The sequence below is a fragment of the Electrophorus electricus genome, chromosome 2 (assembly GCF_041902795.1).
Source record: "Electrophorus electricus isolate QZ-2024a chromosome 2, ASM4190279v1, whole genome shotgun sequence".
NCBI lineage: Eukaryota > Metazoa > Chordata > Actinopteri > Gymnotiformes > Gymnotidae > Electrophorus > Electrophorus electricus.
The window spans coordinates 13,408,365-13,420,047 of NC_137498.1; the positions used below are offsets into that span (position 1 = coordinate 13,408,365).

The 11,683-nt window shown below is 40.7% G+C and overlaps 1 long non-coding RNA gene across 1 annotated transcript; it reads left to right on the forward strand.

Moving 5' to 3' along the window:
- Nucleotides 1-2,668: 2,668 nt before the first annotated feature.
- LOC145660257 (uncharacterized) lies at nt 2,669-6,554 on the forward strand. The gene is made up of 3 exons (XR_014126501.1): nt 2,669-2,761; nt 3,084-3,151; nt 5,781-6,554. It is a non-coding gene; the product is annotated as an uncharacterized LOC145660257 (long non-coding RNA).
- Nucleotides 6,555-11,683: the final 5,129 nt, after the last annotated feature.

Consider the following 11,683-nt stretch of genomic DNA (forward strand, 5'->3'; position numbering starts at 1 on the left):
GAGAGAGAAGGAGGGAAGCAGAGAGAGAGAGAAGGAGGGAAGCAGAGAGAGAGAAGGAGGGAAGCAGAGAGAGAGAGAGAAGGAGGGAGTCAGAGAGGGAGAGAGAGAAGGAAAAAAAAAAGAAGAGCAGAGAGAAGAGTCTCCTCTCACAGCTGATGCTGACACTGAGTTCATTAACACACACTAACACTAACACATCAGGACCAGTCTGAAGTACAAACAATCAGACCAAACCAAATTATTACACTTCACAAACTAAACTACATCACCCACTGGAACACAAACACAAGCACAAAGCAAAATGCAACGTTATTTGTCCCTAAAACGTCAGTACACTGTAGCAGACGACCTGTACACAGTGACTGACATTAAACACAGAACCACGCTGACAAAGTCCAGACTCAGAGAACACAGCCTGGCCGTCCAGACCAGCCGATATAAATGTCATGGCTGCCCAGAGAACAGAGACTCTGTCAGCAATGTAAATATGATACTGTAGAGACAGAGCTGCACTTCCTCACTGAATGTGAAAAATTCATCCAAATATGGCAAATTTATTTTACAAAATCTGAGACGTTCCACCCCAACTTCAAGTGTCTGTCTAACACTGACAAACTGCCCATCCTACTGGGCGAAAAGAAGGAAAGCAGCACTTTAGCTGGGTGATACATATCTGCCTGCCATAAGATGAGGGTGATTAACCCACCCAAACACACACACACACACACACACACACCACACACACACACACACACACACACACACACACACACACACACACACAAACAGACTATATTACCCAGTTTATAAAAGTTACCTAACTATTTATTATTATTATTAACTTATTTATATTATTATTAACTTATTTATTATTTTCCATCCTTATTATTTATTTCTTCTTCTTTTCACTTCTTCCCTTTTACTTCTTCCAATTATTATTATTTCAGACCAATTACAGTTTCTCTTCAAGTTCTTTATCATAACAGAATTCTTAATTTCCATAATTGCAAAGGTTGTAATGTTGTGTAATGTTCATGTTATAATACTGCTTTGGCAATACTAGAATACTATAGTTGTAGATGGTCACGCCAGTAAAGCTTACTGAACTGAAATGCACTGAGAGAGAGAGAGAGAGACAGAGACAGAGACAGAGAGAGAGAGAGCCCTGCAGCTTCAGACGTCTCCAAATGGTTATAAGACATTCAGTCCATCGACTACCAATGGCGGTAACATGCATTGGTTTAACGAGTGTGGGGCAGGATGCAAGCATGAGTTAGCCTGTGGAGGAACAAAAACAAACAAAGGAGCACATGGGGAGGAGGATGATGGTGAGAGGTGTTACAGTAGCACCCACACCCTCCTTAACACGGGGCTCCTGTGTGATGGTGGTGAGGGGTGTTACAGTAGCACCCACACCCTCCTTAACACGGGGCTCCTGTGTGATGGTGGTGAGGGGTGTTACAGTAGCAGCCACACCCCCCTTAACACGGAGCTCCTGTGTGATGGTGGTGAGGGTGTTACAGTAGCACCCACACCCTCCTTAACACGGGGCTCCTGTGTGATGGTGGTGAGGGGTGTTACAGTAGCACCCACACCCTCCTTAACACGGGGCTCCTGTGTGATGGTGGTGAGGGGTGTTACAGTAGCACCCACACCCCCCTTAACACGGGGCTCCTGTGTGATGGTGGTGAGGGGTGTTACAGTAGCACCCACACCCTCCTTAACACGGGGCTCCTGGCGTGCATAACAGTTGACAAGGGAGCCCGAGCCCGGCGGCACACAGCAGGGTCTGGAGAACCTGGACAAGGACAGGTGGGAAAGGAGGAAAAAAAGGGGGAAAGTCCATCGGATGAGGGGTGGAAACAGGACTTTGTACCACAACCAGAGACCTGACAGCAGGCTGGACAGGAGACGACTGGGTTCCAGCTTGGGTAGTGGGACGGATGGGAGCCCGGCTGAGAGTAGGAGCACGGGATACAGGATAACAGGAACCCGAACCACAGCTGGGATTGGGACAGTTACAAAGACAGGAATGGGGACAGACAAAGGCAGACACTGGGATTGGTAGGATATCAATGAAAGATTGTCAGTTCCAGTACAACAGAGATGTTACAGGAGGTGAAGTGGGCGGCTATGCCGGGGATGAGAGGGAGAGAGAGAGAGAGAGAGAGAGAGAGAGAGAGAGAGAGAGGAGAGAGAGAGAGAGAGAGAAGAGAGAGAGAGAGAGAGAGAGGAGAGAGAGAGAGAGAGAAGAGAGAGACTAACAAATGCCTGGAACTCCAGTGCACACACTGACAAAACAAGTCCAACAGCTTCATTCTAAACCTACTACAACAATAACATCTGAAAATGGTTAAAGGACTACAAATGTAGTCTTAATGACATTGACAATGTCAACTTTTATTAATTACTAATAATATTATCAATATTAATCAATATCAATATTATCAACTCTCAATCAAGTATAATGCCAAAATGTGTAATTTCAGATTGTAGAGATACAGAAACTCATTCATGCTCCATCCTCTTTGTTTTTGTGCCAAAAAAAAAACATTTATATTGAATGCTTGTTATGAAATTCATACACTATAATATTAAAAGTGACAAATAATACATCATATTTTAACTCTGCTTCCCACATTCCCACATGCAGGAATTGCACAGAATTCTTCACTGTACACACGTCATACCATCTTAGCTGGTGTGGGGGGTTTACTGCTGTTGATGGGATTAGGAGGAGTCATCTGCTGGAGATACAGAGGTACACAACACACACACACACACACACACACACACACACACACACACACACACACACACAACACACACACGCCTATTCAAGTTCACAGATCAATTATAACAGGTCTCTCACGTGTGAAGTTCTCTACAATAGTTATCCAGTAATACGAGACCTCTGCTCACCTGGTAGACAGGTAGTGCACATTGCTGATAACACACTGTCATGGGTTTGCTTCCCAGAGAGCACACATACTGATAAACATGTGAGATGCTCTTGATAATAAAATCTGTATATAAATAAATACATACATATCTGTCCATCTCACACTGAGTTAATTTTGTAGTTCAGAGACGTGAACAGACGGTGAGCAGAGAGGGACAAACAGGAGAGAGGAGAGATCAGCAGACACAGGTGGGTGTCACACATCCATGTTATAATATCAGTGAACTCAGTGCACAGATCTGTTCTACAGTGTCAGAGCTTGGATTAGTGATAAGTTTCTGCATGTTAAGACCCAGTGAAAGTCATGCAGGTACTGGTGAGAGGCCATGTGTTTCTGAAAGTATAGAAAAACTTTAAGGGCCTTATTCTTGTGTGCACAGAGAACTTCACTACAGTCTTTACTGCAGTGCACACAGTCGATTCTGATTGCTAAATTATGACAGACAGTATGACATCATCTAATATGCTGTAGTTTAGCAGAGCAGTTAATTGTTTAATATTCTGTAGTTTCACAGAGTAGTTTTATTTGCCTAATGTGCTGTAGTTTACCAGTGGCTTTTCAGCAGTCATTCACTTATGACTGTTGCAGCTAGAGATGTTAAGCATTGCATGTGTGTGTGTGTGTGTGTGTGTGTGTGTGTGTGTGTGTGTGTGTGTGTGTGTGTGTGTGTGTACGCTATATGCTTGATGATAACTTTATTATGATCACCTGCTCTATAGCAGTACCTTTATGCTACTGGGCCTTTTTAGACACCTCACTGCACTCAGAAGTAACTTCTGAATCAACCAAAGTAGTAGAAAAGTGCCAGAAAGGTTAGAGGGATGAGAGGGACAGGAGATAAACATCCTAACAGGTCATATCAGCGTCATGCAAAATGGTTTATCAAAAAGGTGTCATTTTATTAGAATCCATGAACAACATGCACAGAAGAAACAGCCATGCAGATACACGTCTCCGTGACATACCATATAAAAAAGGTGTGAACAAACAGTCTGGAAAATGAGTCTGCTGACTGATAAATGGCATATGTCACGTTTCGTACTTTCTGCAAGTAGGACTGTGTATCATTTGGGTTTTTTTTCTGATGTCATTGCTAAAACAATACTTTTAAAATTGAGCAAGTACCTAAGTTGTGCCTGAATCAGTGCTAAAAAACTAAAGTCGACTAAGTTTTTTAATTGTATTTCTTTTTATTTGACTATTCACTACCTCCTAGCTAACAGTAGTTGTTTGCTGGCCTTTAACTAGTGATGACCACGTGACATGCAGTAACGCTTCTGTTACCTGTAGTGTCTGTTTCAGAGCACCAGAGGGGAAATATTGTAATAGACAGCTCAGGCATTTAAAGGAGTATTTAGGTGAAAAGTCTAATTTACATTATTTTTCCACTTAGACAAAATTATTTTTGAGTGCAATTCTGTTTGCTAACAAACATTGGAGGTCATCAGCAACCCAAATCTAACCTTCATAAATACATGCCACAGATGACTCTCAACCAGCTCAAACTGCATCCAGGTCTTAATAAAGGTCTCACAGACTACTGTGAACTAGAAAAGTGAATAAACTCGTCACTACAATCTGGATGAGGTTTGAGCAGGTTAAGAAAGCTTTGTGGACATGTAGTGATCTAACTTATGTATGAAGACCATTATGTACTAAGGTTATACTTGGGTTGCTGTTGACCTCCAGTGTCCAACTTAATTACAACGACTATTAGCTGCTGTTGCTGTTGGCTTCAGAGTTTGTTAGTAACATTAGCAGCTTTTGTTTTAAACTAACGGAGCAAAACATGTCTCGGCCATCCGGGGAAAAGGAAAATAATGTAATTGCTGGCCAATCCCTTCATGTAACACCGACATGAGGCAAGAAACCTTTGGGCTATATACAAAATATCTTACTACATACTGTATGCGGCATACTGGACTCATTATATACTGTATACTGTTTACTGTTCCCTTAGTAGTATGATGCATAATATCCAGTGTGTAAAAAACACAAACCATACTAAGAGGTCACGCGAACGTATGAAGTTCTACCCACTTGTGATTTACCACCACCGTTGCATGATGAGATGCAGTACACCACGGAGACAGGCCTGGTCACGTACTGGATTATTTGGCCATAGCAGTACGTCATCTGGGTATATTTTGCGTACTGGAAAAATTCATTTTGGTCAGACTACTTTTCAGATCTCTTCAGTAAGCACTCATTAACTAAAGAAAAATTGATCATTGATCACACATTTATCATTTGTATTAAAAAGGTCAGGTGATGTATGTATGTGGTTACTCTCCTCAGCCACTTTATTAGGATCACCTTTACACTACATCCAGTTATCTTCTAGCTGCATTATATACCTGTGTGCAGTTCCACAGGCTTGTATATAAACTTCAGACACACTGCTTTTCTTGTTACACACTCATACATGCCCTAAAGACACTACCACTGCAGAGACACTTCTTTGTTGAGAGTGGTCTATCATCCAGGTAGGATCCATTCAGCAGTGCTCCTGTGGTCACACACTAAACAGTGGTGCACACCTGTAAGACATGTGCACATATTAAATTACAGACTGCAGATCTTTATTAAAGTGGCTGGTGAGTGTTTAAATGTTTGTGAATGTATAAAACAGATTACACACATGCTTGCATAAATTATATTTACATGTGCATTTGTGGATTAGATGTATATTACAATTAACACCTCTGCAATACAATACATTTATTATATTAACACTTGTATTAATCCACTCAACAGGGTGTGCATTATTCTATATGTATGTGTGCTAATATTTTGTAATTGTGATATTTTCTGCAGGATGATGTGATGTATTCTACTCTAGTCCATATAAACACCACCAGACCAGCACCCAGAGCAATGGATAATGGAGATAATACAGAATATGTCAATATCAAACTACATTAACAAGCCTGAACACACACACACACACACACACACACACACACACACACACACTCTCTTTTATTGTATGGGAGCCAATGAACTGTTATGTTCTTCTGTCTTGGTTTCAGTGCTGTCTTTGTATAATTTGCTGTATCTATTGGTAATTACTAATTAACTGCTAATTAGTTACTCCAGGTGTGGTTTCAGACTGGCATAAGTTAGGAATTGTAGGTGGAGGACTAACAGTGATGGGGCAGGACTAAGACTGATAACATTACAGTGTAGCCACTCCAAGAACCAGAGTACTTGTGTTTTATTCCTCTTGATTTCATCTTCTACTTGGGAAAGGAGGCTAACTGCTAAATCTAAATGTTAAACGCTGTAAACGTCAATTAAACTTTTCTCAGTCTGCAACTATAATTGTGACTCCTACAAGTATCATATGTCTGTACAATAATAAAAACAATTTATTATGTTTTATTACATTATGGATTTTTTCAGCAGAATGGTTTTTCTTCATTTTATTTGTGTATCTCTGTGGAAGCATTTTTGGATATTTATTCTTTAAATTGTAGCACGTTTATGTTAAGTAGGTCATTTTATAGTCAAATGCCGTCCCTTGTCTGTACGCATCACTTCCACTGTGAGAGTCTATTGCTGTTTCATAAATAAAGAGCCAAAGCAGGACAGAGAGTTGTGGCTTCTGTTTATACCCACTGATAACCACATACATCATGAAGGTGTGCGTGGTCCAGTTCACCGACAGCAGTTGGATGTCACTGTCTGTTACTTTCTCTTTAGGACCGGGGTTGAACTCCAAAGTAGAGCAGATGGTTCTGCAGAATTGTACACAGTGTGAAACCAGATCAGTGACATGGAAACAGTCCTCACTCAGACTCGAGCAAAACACCAATGTGAAAATCACCTTTTATCCCAAACAGGCGACTCTGGTCCAGTTCTTGGTGTGAAAGGGTTTATATGTAGGCTGGTCATAGGAGGTGGTTGCTTAGGGCAGTAGAGCTGTGTTGAAAAGGTTCTGCAAAGTGAATTTATTTTGCTGTTGTAGCTGAGGCAGTTGGCTTGCTACAGCTTTATATGACATTATTACCTATATAGTTATACTAAAATATAAATATTAGGAGTGTAATGGTATGTGTTTTCATCCCAAATCACCCCATACACATTACAGTTCACTGTATGCAGTCATACGGAGAGTACACGGTAGCCTAAGTGTGAAGGCTGATGAACATAATGTGGAATCAAACTTCACATCTGCAATTTCCACTCCAAACCTTAAACTGTAATCTATTAGCAAGTTAGCAACATGCTAGGCTAAATGTAGCTCAAGCTCGTTAGCAACATTTACTGAATCATTAACACTATGAGCTGTTTCTTTCAAATCACCTGTGTGGGAAAGTTTCCCAGCAACCTGAGTGGTGGACGAGGACAGTGTGTTGGTGTTGTAGGGTGTGTGTGCTAAAACACATGAACACGCACATTCAACAGCATCACCCAGATGTGCCAGTTGTGTTTGTTGCTTTTGTCCTGTTGTACCAAACAGTGATGCCTAAATGGAGTGTGAAGAAGATCTCTTACAAGTAAGGTGCTTTTCAGGATGTGGAATTTGGAATCTTCTTCGTATATGTATATATAATATCTGAAGAAGTTATATTTATTTCCCAGGTGGTTATTAGTAATGAGTGGAAATGTGCTCACTTGTTTATTTCTGTTTATTTATTCCTCACTTGGTTATTCTGTGTATGATTCAGCTCTTGGTCACTACACACTTGATCAGGAAGGTTGGACAGCACACACACACACACACACACACACACACACACACACACACACACACACACGACCATGCTACTTGTTGAGATTCATGGGCTTTAAGTTCTGCTGTGATCCAGCTCTGAACTTCATGGTTTAATCAATCACTGATTGACTCAGCAGGGATTCTGAGGAACAATGTCACATTCACTCCAGTGACACTGATGTTTCAGAGAAAGCCAGATGCTCAAGGATAAAATGAAATGTGATTTTAATCAGAAAAGGATAATCCAACACAGTCAAACTCAGGCAAGGATCAGAACCAGTACTATAGGATAAACAGAGCCAGGGAGCATCACAGAGAGGAACTAAAGTCCAGGTTGAAATCCAGAGAGACAAAATATCCAGGCAGACAAATCCAGGAGGGGCACAAAACAGAAGTAAGCAATCAGAAATAGTTCAGAAATACAGAAAGCCAATATATAACATTTACAACATTTAACTCACACTTTTATCCAAAGCAACTTACAGTTATAATTGAATACAATTTAAGCGATTGAGGATTAAGGGCCTTGCACAGAGGCCCAACAGTGGCAACTGACAGCTTTCTAATTACTAGCTGAATACCTTAACCACTGAGCTAACACTGCAAAACACTCCATATGCACAGACATTACTTCCACTCTAATGACCTCAGCAGCTTTCTTCATTTAACCAAACATTTGGGTTTCCGCAGGATTATCAAGAAATGAGATACTCCGATGCAATCTGTAATGGCACTGGGAACTCAGCACACACTCAGGTGTGTCATACTCTGAACAGACTGATATTAAATGTTCAATTCATTTATTTATTCTTTTGTTGACATATTAATGACTTACTAGCTGCATTAAAGCCATATAACTGTAACTTCCTAAACAGAGTGTCACATGAATATGACATTTTTGAATGGTGTATCATAATAAATCAAATCAAATTTATTTGTGTAGCGCTTTTTAAAACAGAAATTGTCACAAAGCAGTGTTACAAATGTCCGAGTCCAAGCCCCCAGTGGCAAGGAAAAACTCCCTAGAGCATGAAGAAGAAACCTTGAGAGGAACCAAGACTCAAAGGTGGGGCCCATCCTCCTCTGACCGACAACAGTCACCACAATAATAACAATTTTAAGACAAAAGTAAAAAACTAATAATACAATTTAAAAATAAGCAATTAATGTCTAGTCCAGTTTTCTAGATGTCCTAGTCTTGTCCCGATGGAGTGCATGTGTCCGAAACCCATCCCGCAAGAGAACGTCCATCAACGTCCATCAAGTAGTTGGCTGGGGTGGAGGTGTGGTGGGCTACAGCAAGGGACATCAGTGGGTGGAGGGAGTAGCCATGGCAGCTGAGATGGGTGTAGGCTCAATAACATCATGACATCAGGGGTAGGTGAGCCTCGGCAGAAAGAGAGACTAAATTATTAGGCATGTCCAGGTACGAGAGTGTGTAAATTAGGGACTGTTTCTTAGTGAGAATGCTTGTGAGATTTAATTTTCTCTCCACTTTGTTTTATTCACAAAAGGTGACTTTGCAAAAAATGTTTTTGGTCACACACTTAGAAACACACACACACACACACCCACACACCCACACACATGTTCATATATAATTAATGAGGTTCTGACTGGGTCATCACCTCTTGTTTAATCTAATTTAATGAGCAATGAGAGACTGGTGGAGAGCAAACCAACACACATAAAAGCTGTGGTTGAAAAATCAGGGTTATTCCACTAAATATTGATTTTGGAATTATTATTTTTATTATTGTTGTTTAAAAATTAATGTAAACTTGTTTTATTTGCATTTTTGAGGTCTGTAAACATTGCATCCTTTTTGTATTTTGACAATATTGACAATATTTGTATTTGGAAATTTGGGGAAAATGTGTGAACCCCTAGCAAATCATGTTTATGAACTACCAGCGAAAGCCTGTGTGTGCTTTCTAGTCTGTCAGTCTAAACAGAGAAAACACAGTGTGAGTAGGAAACAGGTTTGTGCAGGAAACAGCTCCACCCTGTGGCCACACCATGCATGTGCATTTCACAGGGACAGCAGCTGGGTCAGAGTGGGTGTGTGCGCTGTGAAGTGAAGTTATAACAGAGTAACAGCAAGTCTTCTCAGGACCCACGTGGCAAGTTCAAGAGGTTTTATTGTCATTTCAGCTATATACAAGTACACAACAAAAATGAGACAATGTTCCTCCAGGACCATGGTGCAACATAAAAACAACAGTGCAACAGACAACATGCTACACAAGTGCAAACAGTTCAATATAGTGCAAAATGTCATTAAATAAACATTAAATAAACAATAATGTGTTTGGTTTTGTGAAACTGCTGATGAGAACATTAAAGAACAGAAGAGGTCTGGCCAAGCTCATTTGATCCCAGTTCCTCTCTGCTGGGTGGACATTAGGGTCTGTTGGACTGAAGTACTGCTGAGAGAGTTCTGGAGTCAGTGTGTGTCCACAGTGGTGGTGGAGTTCTGGGTGTAGAGTTGTCAGTGTGTGCTGGGAGGTCAGTGGTGTTTTCAGTTTGTGTTTTCTCTTCACTGTGCTTCATCTCACTGAAGGTGAGTGTGAAATTCTCTCTTAATGCTGAGTGATATGAAACTACATTTTATATGAAACTGTACATTTATGTGTGAGTCGGTGAGTCTTTCTCGTCTTTCCTTTCATCAAAATTTGATTCAAAGTTTGCTTCACAATTAATCATTGGTCACTCCTGCATTTTGTGACTTAATTTTAAATACACAATAAAGCTTCAAAAGGATTACCCCGATTACCTTAATTTGCTGTTTAATTTACTGTTATATGTTTCTGCAGGCTGCACTCTGGTAAAGAGTAGAAGAACATTACATATCCGAGACTCAGTACAACTGCCTTTTTCCTGCACTGAACCACACAGCAGACCTGAGAGTTTTACCTGATATAAACACCAAAACTCCAGTTATACTGAGATCTCCAGTGAGACTGAACAGTACAGAAACAGAGTTCAGCTGGCTACTGCTCACTCTCCAGGAAATCTCTCTCTACTCATATCACACCTGACTGAAGAGGATGAGGGAGACTACAGGTGTTTTATTAATGGGAGTGAATACACAGACATGCAACTCACTGTTACAGGTAAAAGGCATCACATCTCTATTTCTACTGACTTAACAAAACTCATTTTATACTAAACTGTATGTTGCTTTTTTAAACATACACTGCAAATGTCTTTGCCATCTCATTGTAGGTCAACACTATTAACATTCTAAAGATCACCATGGAGTTGTATTTCTTAATCACATGATTATTATGATTACATGATAGTTTATTTGAACTGTGTGTCTATAATGATTTGCTTTGGTTCCTGTGTGTTCCACTGACTGCACATCCACAGCTGGACAGACGAATCTACAGGGTCATGTGGGAGGGTCTGTTCTACTGCCCTGCTCCTGGACTGGACTACACACCAAACCACACACTCTTAAAGGGACCTTCAGAGACAAAGAAATCTACCCCACTGACCAGACTCAGCGTTACACAGGCAGAGTTCAGCGGCTCAGTTATTCTCCAGGAAATGTGTCTCTACTCGTATCACAACTGACTGAGGAGGATAAAGGAGTGTATGTGTGTTCTCTGAACAGTAAGGTTGTCAGGAGAGTGTTACTTGATATTACAGGTAAATGAACCTGCTGCTGTTTTCATTTAGTCCATATGCAGTTTTGAGATGAACAGAGATTTAATGTTCTCTCTCTTTCTCTCTCTCTCTTTCTCTCTCTCTCTCTCTCTCTCTCTCTCTCTCTCTCTCTCTCTCTCTCTCCCCACTTTCACTACAAACTCTACTCCAGTGACCAAAGTCCAGACTAGACCAATACCTTCAACCACATCATATCAAGCACCTATTGGAACACACAACACAGAGACCCCAGATAAAGGTAAGAGGTCATAGTTCTGATGTGTTTTGATAAGACGTGAAGATACAATGTGAAAGCTCGGCTGTGTCTTTAGTGAAATAGTAACAT